This window comes from Podarcis melisellensis, assembly GCF_964234715.1.
Source record: "Podarcis melisellensis genome assembly, chromosome: W".
NCBI classification, from domain to species: Eukaryota; Metazoa; Chordata; class Lepidosauria; order Squamata; family Lacertidae; genus Podarcis; species Podarcis melisellensis.
This window is the reverse complement of record NC_138535.1, coordinates 23,404,536-23,417,073: the sequence shown is the minus strand read 5'-3', so window position 1 is coordinate 23,417,073 and position 12,538 is coordinate 23,404,536. Positions and strand designations below refer to the sequence as shown.

The following is a 12,538-nucleotide window of genomic DNA, read 5'->3' as shown; positions in this document are numbered from 1 at the left end:
CTGAAAATGGAAACTATTTTTATGGTTTGAGTTGTGTTTGAAAGGATTGATACAAGTGGAGACTGTTTCCCTCTAGAGGGAGCTTTTGAAACTGTTACAGGAGTGTAACTGGGGAATCGCCAGCTGCAAGATAAGGAATTGTGAGAACCAGAGATTGACCTTGGACCATTTTAAAATGTTGACAGGAGAAGCCATAGTGACTGTATTATGTAAGATAAGGTATTCGCTGGAACAGCTTCATAAGAAGACGGATGACATGACTTTTAAAATTGATAACTTGGAACAGAAAGTGATTAATTTGAGACAAAAAGTGAGCATCAACACAGAAGTAATTCAGGACTTGGTACAGGAATCTACTTGGGCAGGACAAATTGTGGAGGAGAAGGAGAAAGCTGTTGTTGTTGAACCTAAAGTAATACAAGCGGGATCCTTAGTCTTACAGAAGCAAATTGAGGACTACAAATTGAGGCCTTTTATGATTGAATCTAGAAGAAGTCAGATTTTGAGGATCGGATCCCGGCTTGGACTGAAGAAGGAAAGTTGGAAAGATCCCTCTATGCAGGGATTAACTGACATGGACTTGGGTCTGGAGGAGATTGAAGTTCTGGGGGCCTTTGGATTTGGAGGAATCCTGAAACATGTTCTGAAACACTTTATGGATCTTAGCTTCAAATATGGAAATTTGGCTGACCTGTCCAGAAGGAATAAAAGTATTGTTAGGTTGGAGTTTTCCCGAGATTTGCTCTTTAGCATTAAAGAATATGAAGAAGACCTGCAGAAGGGACCTGGAAAAGAGTTAAGAGCCTCGGACATAAGATCTCCAGGTTGATGGACTATATGGAATTGACGGAAAGGACTGGCAGAATCCGAAACCAGGGAGAGGAGATGGTGAAAGAAGATTAGAAATATTGTAAAATTAATGAGTGATAGAAAAATGGTGGAATGATATTTTATGGCCTTAGCAGAAATGTTATAAAGAGTTAAGCATATATAAGTATTTTAGTTTTAATGGAAAATAAGGTTAAAAAATATGTTATTTATAATATGATAGAAAATAGAGAAAGATGGAAAGGATTTGCTGAAACAATTAATAGAAGTGGAATACAAAAAGGGAGGTGAGAGGAGGTCGAGGAAACAAGGGAATGAAAGATAGAGTATGGAAAAGGTGTGGTGTATGTTTTTAAATTGTTTTTGTTTTGTTTTATTTAGGGTTAGGGTTAGGGATTCGGTTTTGTCTATTGTCTATATATTGTATTGTTTTTTTCTCCTTTGTTTTTTCTCTTTTGTCTTTTTTTTCTTTTCTTTTCCTTTTTTGTAATCTTTAAAAGTAATAAATATTTTTTTTTTAAAAAAAAACAAATGCTAGGGTGGCTACCTTCTCGTATAAATATGTTGATACGTGCTTTACCCTCATAAATTCATTTTTTGTGAACATTACCTGGCTGGGTCAACCTTGAGAAATTCAGAGGTGTGAATTTCAAAAGAATGCTGTTTTGGTCTCCATATTTTCCCAAGAATGGTGAATTAGGTAAGTTCACCTTTGAATGCAGCTAAATGGAGTTTATTTCCCATTGTTGTTTATTATGTGAAAAGCAGTCAAGGAGAAGCCTGAGGACTTGTGAGCTGAGAGGGTGGAAGCAGTTCAATTCAAATCCCAATCCTAATTGTGAGTGGAGAGGCTGAAGACTGTGGAGAAGTTGAGACAACTGCGCCAGCAGCAGCAGCAGCAGCAGCAGCAGCAGCAGCAGCAGAAGAAGAAGAAGAAGAAGAAGAAGAAGAAGAAGAAGAAGAAGAAGAAGAAGAAGAAGAAGCAGAAGCAGAAGAAGCAGCAGAAGAAGAAGAAGCAGCAGCAGCAGCAGAAGAAGAAGAAGAAGAAGAAGAAGAAGAAGAAGAAGAAGAAGAAGAAGAAGAAGAAGAAGAAGAAGAAGAAGAAGAAGCAGCAGCAGCAGCAGCAGCAGCAGCAGCAGCAGAAGAAGAAGCAGCAGAAGAAGAAGAAGAAGAAGAAGAAGAAGAAGAAGAAGAAGAAGAAGAAGAAGATGATCTGCTGAATCATGTGGAAGAGGTGAAGAAGGAGATTGCAGGGAGAAGGGATGAGCAGCTGGCCAGACTCTGCAGGAAACTCTCCTCTCTTGAGAGGATCAGGTGCGCAGGACCAGGTGCGCAGCCTGGGAGTCATTTTGGACTCACAGCTGTCCATGGAGGCACAGGTTAATTCTGTGCCCAGGGCAGCTGTCTACCAGCTCCACCTGGTACGCAGGCTAAGACCCTCCCTGCCCGCGGACTGTCTCATCAGAGTGGTGCATGCTCTAGTTATCTCCCGCTTGGACTACTGCAACGCGCTCTACGTGGGGCTACCTTTGAAGGTGACCCGGAAACTGCAATTAATCCAGAATGCGGCAGCTAGACTGGTGACTGGGAGTGGCCGCCGGGACCACATAACACCGGTTCTGTGAGATCTGCATTGGCTCCCAGTATGTTTCTGAGCACAATTCAAAGTGTTGGTGCTGACCTTTAAAGCCCTAAACGGCCTCAGTCCTGTATACCTGAAGGAGCGTCTCCACCCCCATCGTTCAGCCCGGACACTGAGATCCAGCGCCGAGGGTCTTCTGGCGGTTCCCTCATTGTGAGAAGTAAGGTTACAGGGAACCAGGCAGAGGGCCTTCTCGGTAGTGGCACCTGCCCTGTGGAACGCCCTCCCAGCAGATGTCAAACCAATAAACAACTATTTTACTTTTAAAAGACAACTGAAGGCAGCCCTCTTTAGGGATCCCGGGTTCAGCCCCAGATCTCTGGAGCGGAAAGGCTCTTGGGCGTGAATATGAAAGGCAGCACCTGTCAGAATAGGTCATACTGAGCCAGTACAAAAAAAAAATAAAATCCTTCCAGTAGCACCTTAAAGACCAACTAAGTTAGTTCTTGGTATGAGCTTTCGTGTGCATGCACACTTCTTCAGATACCTTGCTGAAGAAGTGTGCATGCACACGAAAGCTCATACCAAGAACTAACTTAGTTGGTCTTTAAGGTGCTACTGGAAGGAATTTTTTTGTTTTGACTATGGCAGACCAACACAGCTACCTATCTGTAACTGAGCCAGTACAGATGAACATGACTATTGGTTCGCTTCCTCGGCATCCCAGAACTGTGAAGGTTGCCTCAACTGTTGAGCAACACAGCTAAGGAAGAAGGAGTGGAGTGTCTCTGGGGGGAGCATAGCTCCCATTCCCTTCCAAACACACAGACAGGACAGTGTGGTGGCACCCAGGGAATAGTTGCAGCAGCCGGATGGCTGGCTGAAACACACACCATTGCACTCTTTTTGAATGGGATTCAATCTGAATCAGCCAGTTAGTGAACTTGGTGCTCCTGTGCAACAAACCCACTACAAAACTGCTCTTCCCCGCACACTTCCAGGTCCCTCCAGCTGGGCTTTTGGAGTGTGAAGGGTTTTTCTCACTCCAGAGCAGTTTGTGTTTAAGCTGAAGGTCACCAGGAAAGCAAGGGAGACTTAAAAAATTTGTTAATATAATAAGGTTTTAATAACTCTAATAATGACTAACTGTGGAAATGACTGGAAAAAGGAAAAAAAAACGGAAAATCAAGGCTTTCGACTCTTAGTTTCCTGGAAGAAGATGAAAAGACTCCCCTGGACTAGAAGAGACATCTCATTAACAACTGGAGAAATGCCAAAGAACTTTGGATATCTGCTTGGGAAGTTTCTGATGCAGTATTAATTTAACAAGGAGCCAGGAGTGAAACCGAAAGTAGACTGACCAGCTAGCTGAATCCAATTATATTGCTATGGGGTGGGGGGAAGCCTCTAACATTTTACTTTTTGATACTTGTACTTCCAGGGTGAATTGAATGGTTGGGGGGTGGGGTGGAGGAGAGGCAGAAAGAAGAGCTAACTTGTCCGTGGCTGGGGGCGCCATCTGGACGGTTCTGCCGGGGCGCAAGATCACCTAACTACTGCTCTGCGCCTCTGGAGCAGGGGTGGATGGTGCTCATTGGGACTGGGAGGGTGGAAGGCAAGGAGGCCAACAGTAGGTGGCGCCAGAGCCAAGGAGTGGCAGAGCAAATGTGTTCTGTATCTGAGATGGAGTGGGAAGGGGCTGGCGGCCACCGCAGCCATCCCCTGTCTGCCCTCATGGAGCGGCCAGAATCCACTGGACAAATGCTCATCTTGCCAGAGTCTGGGTCTTCTGCTGTTGCTCTCTCAGAAACCGTGCCCAGGTGGGATGCTTCGTTTTTCGTAGCTGCTTCATCCCCGAGGAAGTTGGAGGTGATGCAACTCCTGCATCTCTGACGTGGGAAGTTTGGGAGGTATTTCAAATTCCCCCCTTCTCCCTTGGCTCCCTGGAAAGAAGGCATCTTTACATTTTGAGCGCATTTCACAGGCCAGGAGCCAAGCACCCCTTCCTGAGGGGGAGAAGAGGCCCAGGAAAGATGAGCCCTTCCCAGCCCAAAGGCGTTCCCCTGAGATTCAGCTTCCGGGCTATGGCTAACCAGGTTAGGAGCAGGAATATTGGGAGCGGGAAGGAACTGATGTCATCTGCCAGAGCAGCTGGCTAATTGAAGGGAATGAGGTGATAACAAGGCTTTCAAATCTGAACTCTTGTTTGCGGCTGATTAGGAAAGAGGGAGGTGGAGAACAAGGGCAATCGGAAGCAGACTCTGGGTAGCTGGTTCCTTCTCTTTGTTCGGGTTCCTACGTCACACCTGCAGTTTAAATGGCAACACTCCTTTGCAAGATTGGCCGCCTTTTTAATTCTTTGTTATGGAAAATCAATAAAATGATAAGTTGCCCCTGCCAAAGGGTTGCATGACATCTGGCTGAAGACTTTTGGTGCTAAACGCTGAAGCTATGCTGGGGTGTGTGGGTGTGGGTGTGTCCATCCGTCCATGTGGCCGCTGTGTATTCAACATTCCACCCCCTCCAAAGCATCCTAAGAACCTTACTTTTCCTTTCACAGTGCTACGATTCCCAGCACCCTTAACAAACCATTGTTCCCAGGACGTTTTGGGTGTGGGTGGGAGGAGATGTGCTTTACGTGTGCGGTGTGCAGGCATCTCCCAGCACATCTGTGTGGGGATTCAAGACTGACTCTTATGCTTTTCTTCCTTAGACCAGCTTGACGTTGAACAAGAGGTTCTCTGGGTTGAGGAACACACGCCATTTCACAGCGAAGCAGAACACGGGTCGAATGGTCACTCTGCCATTGCATTTGGTGAAATCAGACTGGCTTTGCAAAGGAGCTTGCCCCTGAAGCCAGTTGGTTGCCTGCCTCTGGCTGGCTGGCGGCCTGGCATCACCAAAACACAAAGAGACAGCCCCATGCAACCTCACACCCAAAGATTTCTGCCCATGCTTCAGACATGCAGCCCTAAGAGCAGCTCTGACTCCCACTCTAGGCCCCTCTGCCCCAGTCTTCCTCCTGATGTAGGCTACAGGATCTGGGAAGTCTGATCCAGCTTTGAGGTGTGGTTCCATATGGCCGTTAGTACTGTTGTGTTTTTGCCAGAGAGCCACGTGGTAAGGAAGATCTCCAAGCACGCTTCCTAGGGGGTCCTCTTTAATCCTCAGATGGGCCCACAAAGGCATGATCCAGCACCCTCATGCCACAGCTGCCTCTGGAGTGACCCTCCCTCCGGTAAGAGGTGTGCCTCACAGCTGAGTGCCTGGTTGTTTGTGTAGGGCGGGGGCAGGGAATCTTGTGGGCTCCCAGATATTGCCAGATCCAATGGCCTTCTGCCTCAGGCAGCATGGCTGACGGTCAGGGGTGATGGAATCCAACAACATCTAGAGGGCCACACAATTCCCCACCCCTGGTCTAGTGAATTTGAGGTTCTTGGTTTCTCTCCCTCTGCCCCCTTTTGCCTGGAAAAGCACTTTGGCAGATTCCTTTGGAGGATTTGGGTGTGACAAGCTGTAGCAGCGCACTGAATAAAACAACTCTGAGAAGCTGAAACACCGGGCTGTTTTCTTTTCTAATAAAAATATTCACTGTGCAGTTCACAGGCACAAAACACAATGTTGATATTGTCCAGGAAATGGGTTTTCAGTTGGAGGGCATGGGTTGTGTGAGAGCATATTGTGCGGGATAACCAGTCTCATATAACCATCATGCTTCAGTCTAATTAGTGCATGAAGGGGTTAACACCATAGAGTAAGCTGTCCTGCCATCTTAGCCATGTCTCTTCCCCTTACCTTGGGAGTGAGTTCTGATCTATTCTGGTATTCACTTCTTCAGCGTTTAATTTTATGAAATAAATAAATAATTTTGAATAAATAAATAAATAAATAAATAAATAAATAGGAAGATGTAAAACCACAACCTCCGAAATCAAAGCTACTGTCCCGCCAGACGGATGTTTTTGCCTGGAGGGGGGCCGTATTCTGCAATGTGCTATCGATGCAATAATAGTGCAGCTTTCTAATGGACTGTCCACGCAAACATCATTCTGCTTTCTCAGTTGCTCTGCAATGCTTCGCCAGGGTTACCACATCATGGCCCCCTGGGGGTGCGCTCCTGTGTTGTAGCTCAGCAAAAGCAGGACAACATTCCTCTAGTATGGCTCACAGTGAGGGCTGCTGAGAGTCGGGAGAGATCTCGGAGGCCAAAGAGTTTGCTTTCCGGCTCAGTACAGGGGATCTTGCCAGCTCCTCAGCCCTGACTGGCCGAAGATGCCCATCTCTCATCCATGCAGCTCCAAAGTGTGCCTGGATGATGACTCAGATGGAGCTGGACACACCATTCCTGAAGGATGCAATAATCTTGCAATTGTGGTGGACCAACTACATGCCAACAGGATGTCGGACTGAATGGGCCTTGGCCTGAGCCAGCAAGGCTCTTCAAATGCGCTTATGTTCCCCTGACTTTGGGGACGCCTTGCAGGAGTCTCACCCGTCTCATGGCTATTCTTCTAGTGTGGACCAGTTCTACAAGCTCTCCCCCGAAAGCAGGTGCACCATCCAGAACATGCTGGCGCTGTACCTGAAGAAGAAAGCGAACACAGACCAGGAGGCAGGGACTTCTAGGGGAAGCGAGGCCTTCATGCGGGAAGCCTTGACTCCTCACGTGCTCCCCGGGATCAGCTTCGACCCCACCACCCAGTCTTCTGCTGGTGTCACTCTTCCACCTGGCCCAGAACAGGAGGCTCCTTCCCAACATGCAGAATGCCTTGCACGTGATCGATGGGCCTGTGCTCACTGTGACATAGGCAGGGCCGGATTTATGTATAGGCTAAGTAGGCAGAAGCCATGGGCCTCTAGATCTAGGGGGCCTCGCTAGCCTGCCTGCTCCCCAGCGCCGCAGACAGTCTTCCCTCTCCCCAAATTGCAAACCCAAGACTTCATGCAGGGCATTTCTCCCCCATTTCAATGACATTTTGCTTCAAAAGGAAAGGTGGACTTGGAGAAGGCAAGCAAAATGCGAGGGAGATAGTGAAAGATACAGGAAATTGAATGCAGATTTCCAAAAAATAGCAAGGAGAGACAGGAGGGCCTTCTTAAACGAGCAATGCAAAGAAATAGAGGAAAACAACAGAATGGGAAGAACCAGAGATCTGTTCAAGAAAACTGGAGCTATGAAAGGAACATTTCATACAAAGAGTACCATAATAAAGGACAAAGGTGGAAAGACCCTCACAGAAGCAGAAGACGTCAAGAAGAGGTGGCAAGAATACACAGAGGAATTATACCAGAAAGATATGGATGTCTCATACACCCCAGGTAGTGTGGTTGCTGACCTTGAGCCTGACATCCTGGAGAGCAAAGTCAAATGGGCCTTAGAAAGCACTGCTAATAACAAGGCCAGTGGAAGTGATGGTATTCCAGCTGAACTATTAAATTTTGTTAAAGATGATGCTGTTAAGGTGCTACACGCAATATGCCAGCAAGTTTGGAAAACTCAGCAGTGGCCAGAGGATTGGAGAAGACCAGTCTACCTCCTTTAGAGGAAAAGGCCTTGAGGGGAGGACCTCTTGCCTCCACAATCCTTCCTAAACATGCATAAGCTGAGAGGCAATTGTCCGGCAAATGTGGTGCTGTGGGGAGGCAGGAACATTTTCTAAGTTCCTTTCCCGAAACTTCCCCAAACGGTTCTGAAGCCTGTTACAGGAAAGTCCGAGGGCTCTCTTGGACAAATGAAGACACCGACCAGAGCAATTCAGAGCAAAACAGCAGCCAGTAGGCTCGGTCTTTATTCAAGAAAAGACTGTCGCGACAGGACTCCCACCGCCCACGAGGTGAAGCAAGATGGAAGCCCCGAACAAAGGGAGACCCTAACTTTTATTAGTTGCTAATCCCCTATGCTACACCCCCAGAATTACATCACATTTACATCATGATTACATTAATATTAGGAGGAGTCGAGGAGGGGCTACACAGGTAATCTGAGTGACCTGACACCTGGTCGGAGCCTCCTCTCCCCTCCCCATATGAGTTATTTACAAGAACAAAAGAGAAGGGCGAAGTTTCCTGCCCCCTGAGGGGAATCCGGTCAGAGTCCTTTTGTGCGAGTCCGCATGGAATACACTAAAGGGTGCAGTTTATTGTGTCCTTGATAGCCTTCTGTCTGAGCCCATCATGATGGCTATCAAGGTAGTCACGTCCGCTGAGAAGGGCCGCTGACTACGTGACCGCTCGGTCAAGGGATTATGGCTGCCCCGCATCAGGTCACCCCCCTTTGATAGTCCTTGTAATATGTAGCAAAATAAAAGTGGTCCGGTGAAAATCCGATGTACGGCTGATTTTTGGTGAATTTATAAAGAATATTGTCCTTGAAGTTCAAAGTACTTTCGCCTTTCGGAAGTTACTTGCTACATTTTGATTACATCAGTCACGGTCAATTAAACTCGGAAACATTGTATCGAGAGCTGTCAAAAGGTGAGGAAAAGGCGCTTGCAGCCTGCAGTACCAGCGTGGCCGCCGCAAGGGGCGCTGTTCGGCAATGTTGATTGGCTGAGGCGGCCGCCGTTTGACCTAAAGTTCAGGCGGCCGGTCTACTCACAATAAAGATAGGGCGATGCGGAGCGCTGTAGAGAAGAGCTGTCAGACTAGCGCTTCCTTATTTACGGAAGGCTGTTAAGAGATGGCCCTCTAAAGGGACATCTCTGGGGTCAGGGAGGGGAGCTGCGTGCATGTGTGAGTGTGGTGCTTGTGCGTTACACGTGTTAATGGAGGGGGGGGTGATTTCCGGCGACAAGCCTCTCTAACCTCAGAAGTCTTTTCCTCTCTCGGGAATTCTGGGATTCGAGGATAACTTCATGGAGAAGGAAAGAAACCTGCAGAATCAGCAAATGGGGAGCCTCCACCCCCACCGCTGCCACCAAGCAGGCTGTAAGTTGCCTTAGAGGTGTACTGTGCCCTCCCACCTCCTTGCTTTGAAGGACTACTTGAGTTGTGTTCTCATCTCCCTGAGGCGTATCCGTGACAAGGAGAGCATGAGCAAGAAGCAACCCCAATGACCCACACTATGCGCCAGCTCTTTGTGCCTTCCACACATCCGCAGTCCGGACAGAGAGAGGGACTCATCCAGCACGTCCTCGCCAAGAGAGAGAAGGAATATGTCAACACCCAGAATTTCAGCTCGGATCATGCCAAAGTGCAAAGACCAGTGGAACCACCACAGCATAAGAGGCCTGAGAGAGGCTTCCGGGACACGGCTGCTGCTGCTGCTGCTTGCGTGAGTGTTGGGAGGACCGCTCCCTCTCCTGCCAACTCCATCCGGCCTAGGGGGCGGGGCCTGCACTACCACTACAGTTTAGAGCAGCTACCAGCAGCAATGGACACAATGGTTTTAAATGTTTTAATCGCTTTTAATTTGCAGCACTTTAAATGGTGGTTGTTGTTTTTTTATAATATTATATTATTTCATTACTTTATTTTTGCTTGGGGTGGGATAAGCATTTAGTCAGGGCTATTGTTTCTTGCTTTGTTTTGTTTTGTTCTGTTCTGTTTTGTTTTATTATTATTATTATTCTGTTAAATTATTATATAGTTTGTATTTTGCCTTTTAAGGGGAAGGGTCATGGCTGCCTGGGAGTGGGCCTCAGCCAATAGATTGGGTGGGGCAGGTTCCACAGGGGGAGATGTATTGGGACACCCGATCTCAGTGATCACGGGCAGGAGGAGGAGTTATGCTAAGACCAGACCATGTCATTACCGAGGAGGCAGGTTTAGTCGTTGTTTGAGGACTATCCCTGCCTCCAGGTCTGGTCCTGACCGGAAGGATACAGTAATCAGCAAGGGAAACCCACATGACCTGAAGGTGTTGCTGTGCAATGCCAGGTCAATGATGAATAAAACCACTGCCATCCACGACCTGATTGTGGATGGAGGATTTGATCTGGCATGTGTGACAGAGACCTGGTTGGATGAAGCAGATGGGCCTGTCCTTGCCGCTGCTTGCCCACCAGGTTTCTCTTACGCACAGCAACCCAGGTCATGTGGGCGGGGGGGGGGGGGTTGCAGTGATTTTTAGGAAGTCATTAGTCTGCACCAGGCGTCCTATTGGGAAGACCCAGTTTTCTGAGTGCATGTTCTGGAAGTTGGGCAATAGGGGCAGTACAGGATTCCTACTGGTGTACCGACCTCCCCGCTGCACCAAGGATTCCCTGCCCGAGCTGCTTCAGGTCGTGGCGGATATGCTCCTGGAGACACCTAGCTTGGTTACTGTTACGGAAGGGGGGGGGCATGTCTTCTTCACCTTCTTCTTCGCTACAATATATCAATTTATTTCCAATTGTCAATGTCAAAAGGGACTAAAATCTATAAAATTCATAGAAAATCAACGTGCCAGTTTGCTCTGATCAGCCTTTCCTCCAGGCAATGTCAGGTGCCAGAATATGCATATTTGAGACCATTGTTTTCTCATCCCCAGGAAGTGTTTATCTGTGCATATCTCCAGCTCTGCATATTCCCCCCTCCCTCCTCCTTATGTTAATCCGGTGTAGCTCTGCATATTCCCCCCTCCCTCCTCCATATGTTAATCTGTGTAACCCAACCTCCCTTTAATATATTCATGATGTAATCTGTGTAACCAAACCTCTCTTTAATGTATTCATGACGTGTTTTGCACTGTATTCTGGGACATGGAGGGAAGTTTCAAAAACTCATGTCACCCCTTTCTCACTGTTCAATCTCGTCTTGAACCTGTTGGCCAATAAACTTGGATCTTCTGCAGTTTGCTCCTGTCTCCGGCTGAGCTCATTTTCCTCCGCAGGGACCCACGGACTGAGTCCGATGAGCTGGGTGGCAGAGCAGCCTCGCACCCAGATTTTTGCCGTAACAGTTGTCCTGGGGGATTTTAACATCCATGCCGACACGATCTTACAAGGGGCTGCTCGGGACTTCGTGGAAAGCATGGCCTCCATGGGGCTGTCCCTGAATAAGTCTGGCCCAACTCATAGCCACGGACATGCCTTAGACTTGGTGTTTACCTCTACGGATGTTGGTGATCTGACATTAACTAAAAGCGAAACAAAAGAAGTGCCATGGTCAGATCACTTCCTGGTGCAACTGGACTTCTCCGCAACCCTTCCCCTACGCAGGGAGGTGGGACCGATTCGGATGGTCCGCCCCCGCCACTTAAGGGATCCAATTGGCTTCCAGAGAGTGGTAGGGGATGCTTTATCCCAAGTTGATGGCCTTTCAGCTGATTCCCTGGTGGCACGCTGGAATGCGGAGTTAACCAGGGCTATTGACTGTCTGGCTCCGAAGCACCCTCTCCGATTGCATGGAGCCCGGACAGCCCCGTGGTTTTCCCCGGAGCTGAGGGTGATGAAACAATCGTTGAGACGGCTAGAGCGCCGGTGGCGGAAAACTCATTCTGAATCAGACCGGACACGGGTTAGAGCTCAACGTCGAGCCTACCAAGTGGCAATGGCGACGGCGAAGAGGGCCTTCTTCGCCGCCTCCATTGCATCTGCAGAAAACAGCAGCAGGAGACTTTTTCAGGTGGTTCGCAATCTATCAGAACCACCTGTACCACCGGGGCCTGGTAGGGACCCCAAGACCTCCTGCAATGCTTTTGCAAAGTTTTTTGCGAATAAAATCGCTCAGATTCAGAAGGAGCTAGACTCCACCGTGGGAGCAGGGCCAGGGCGGGAGAGTGCTAGAGTTCTGTCTGGTCCTGTTACATGGGATCAATTCCAATCTGTTACCTCCGAGGATGTGGACAGGCTGCTTGGACGAGTGAAACCGACCACCTGTCTCCCTGATTCTTGCCCATCCTGGCTGATAAAAGCGAGCCGGGAAGGGCTGGGCGATGGGCTCTGCGGGGTGGTGAATGGCCAACTATCGCCCAGTCTCAAATCTGCCATTCTTGGGCAAGGTGATTGAGCGGGTGGTTGCTGAACAACTCCAAGCACGCCTGGAGGAAACGGACCATTTGGATCCCTTCCAATCGGGATTCAGGCCTCACCATGGGACTGAAACTGCCTTGGTCGCGCTGGTTGATGATCTCCGGCGGGCTAGGGACAAAGGTGAGAGCTGTTTCCTAGCTCTGCTGGATCTCTCAGCGGCCTTTGACACCATCGA

General features: G+C 48.4%; 1 pseudogene across 1 annotated transcript in view; it reads left to right on the top strand.

The window, feature by feature from the left end:
• Window positions 1-12,538, top strand: part of LOC309361273 (inositol polyphosphate 5-phosphatase OCRL-like) — a 55,480-nt pseudogene that overhangs the window by 26,671 nt on the left and 16,271 nt on the right. Inside the window, exons 2-3 of the transcript in view lie at window positions 9,220-9,337; window positions 9,420-9,614. The product of the transcript in view is annotated as an inositol polyphosphate 5-phosphatase OCRL-like (transcript). The remainder of the gene's footprint in view (window positions 1-9,219; window positions 9,338-9,419; window positions 9,615-12,538) is intronic.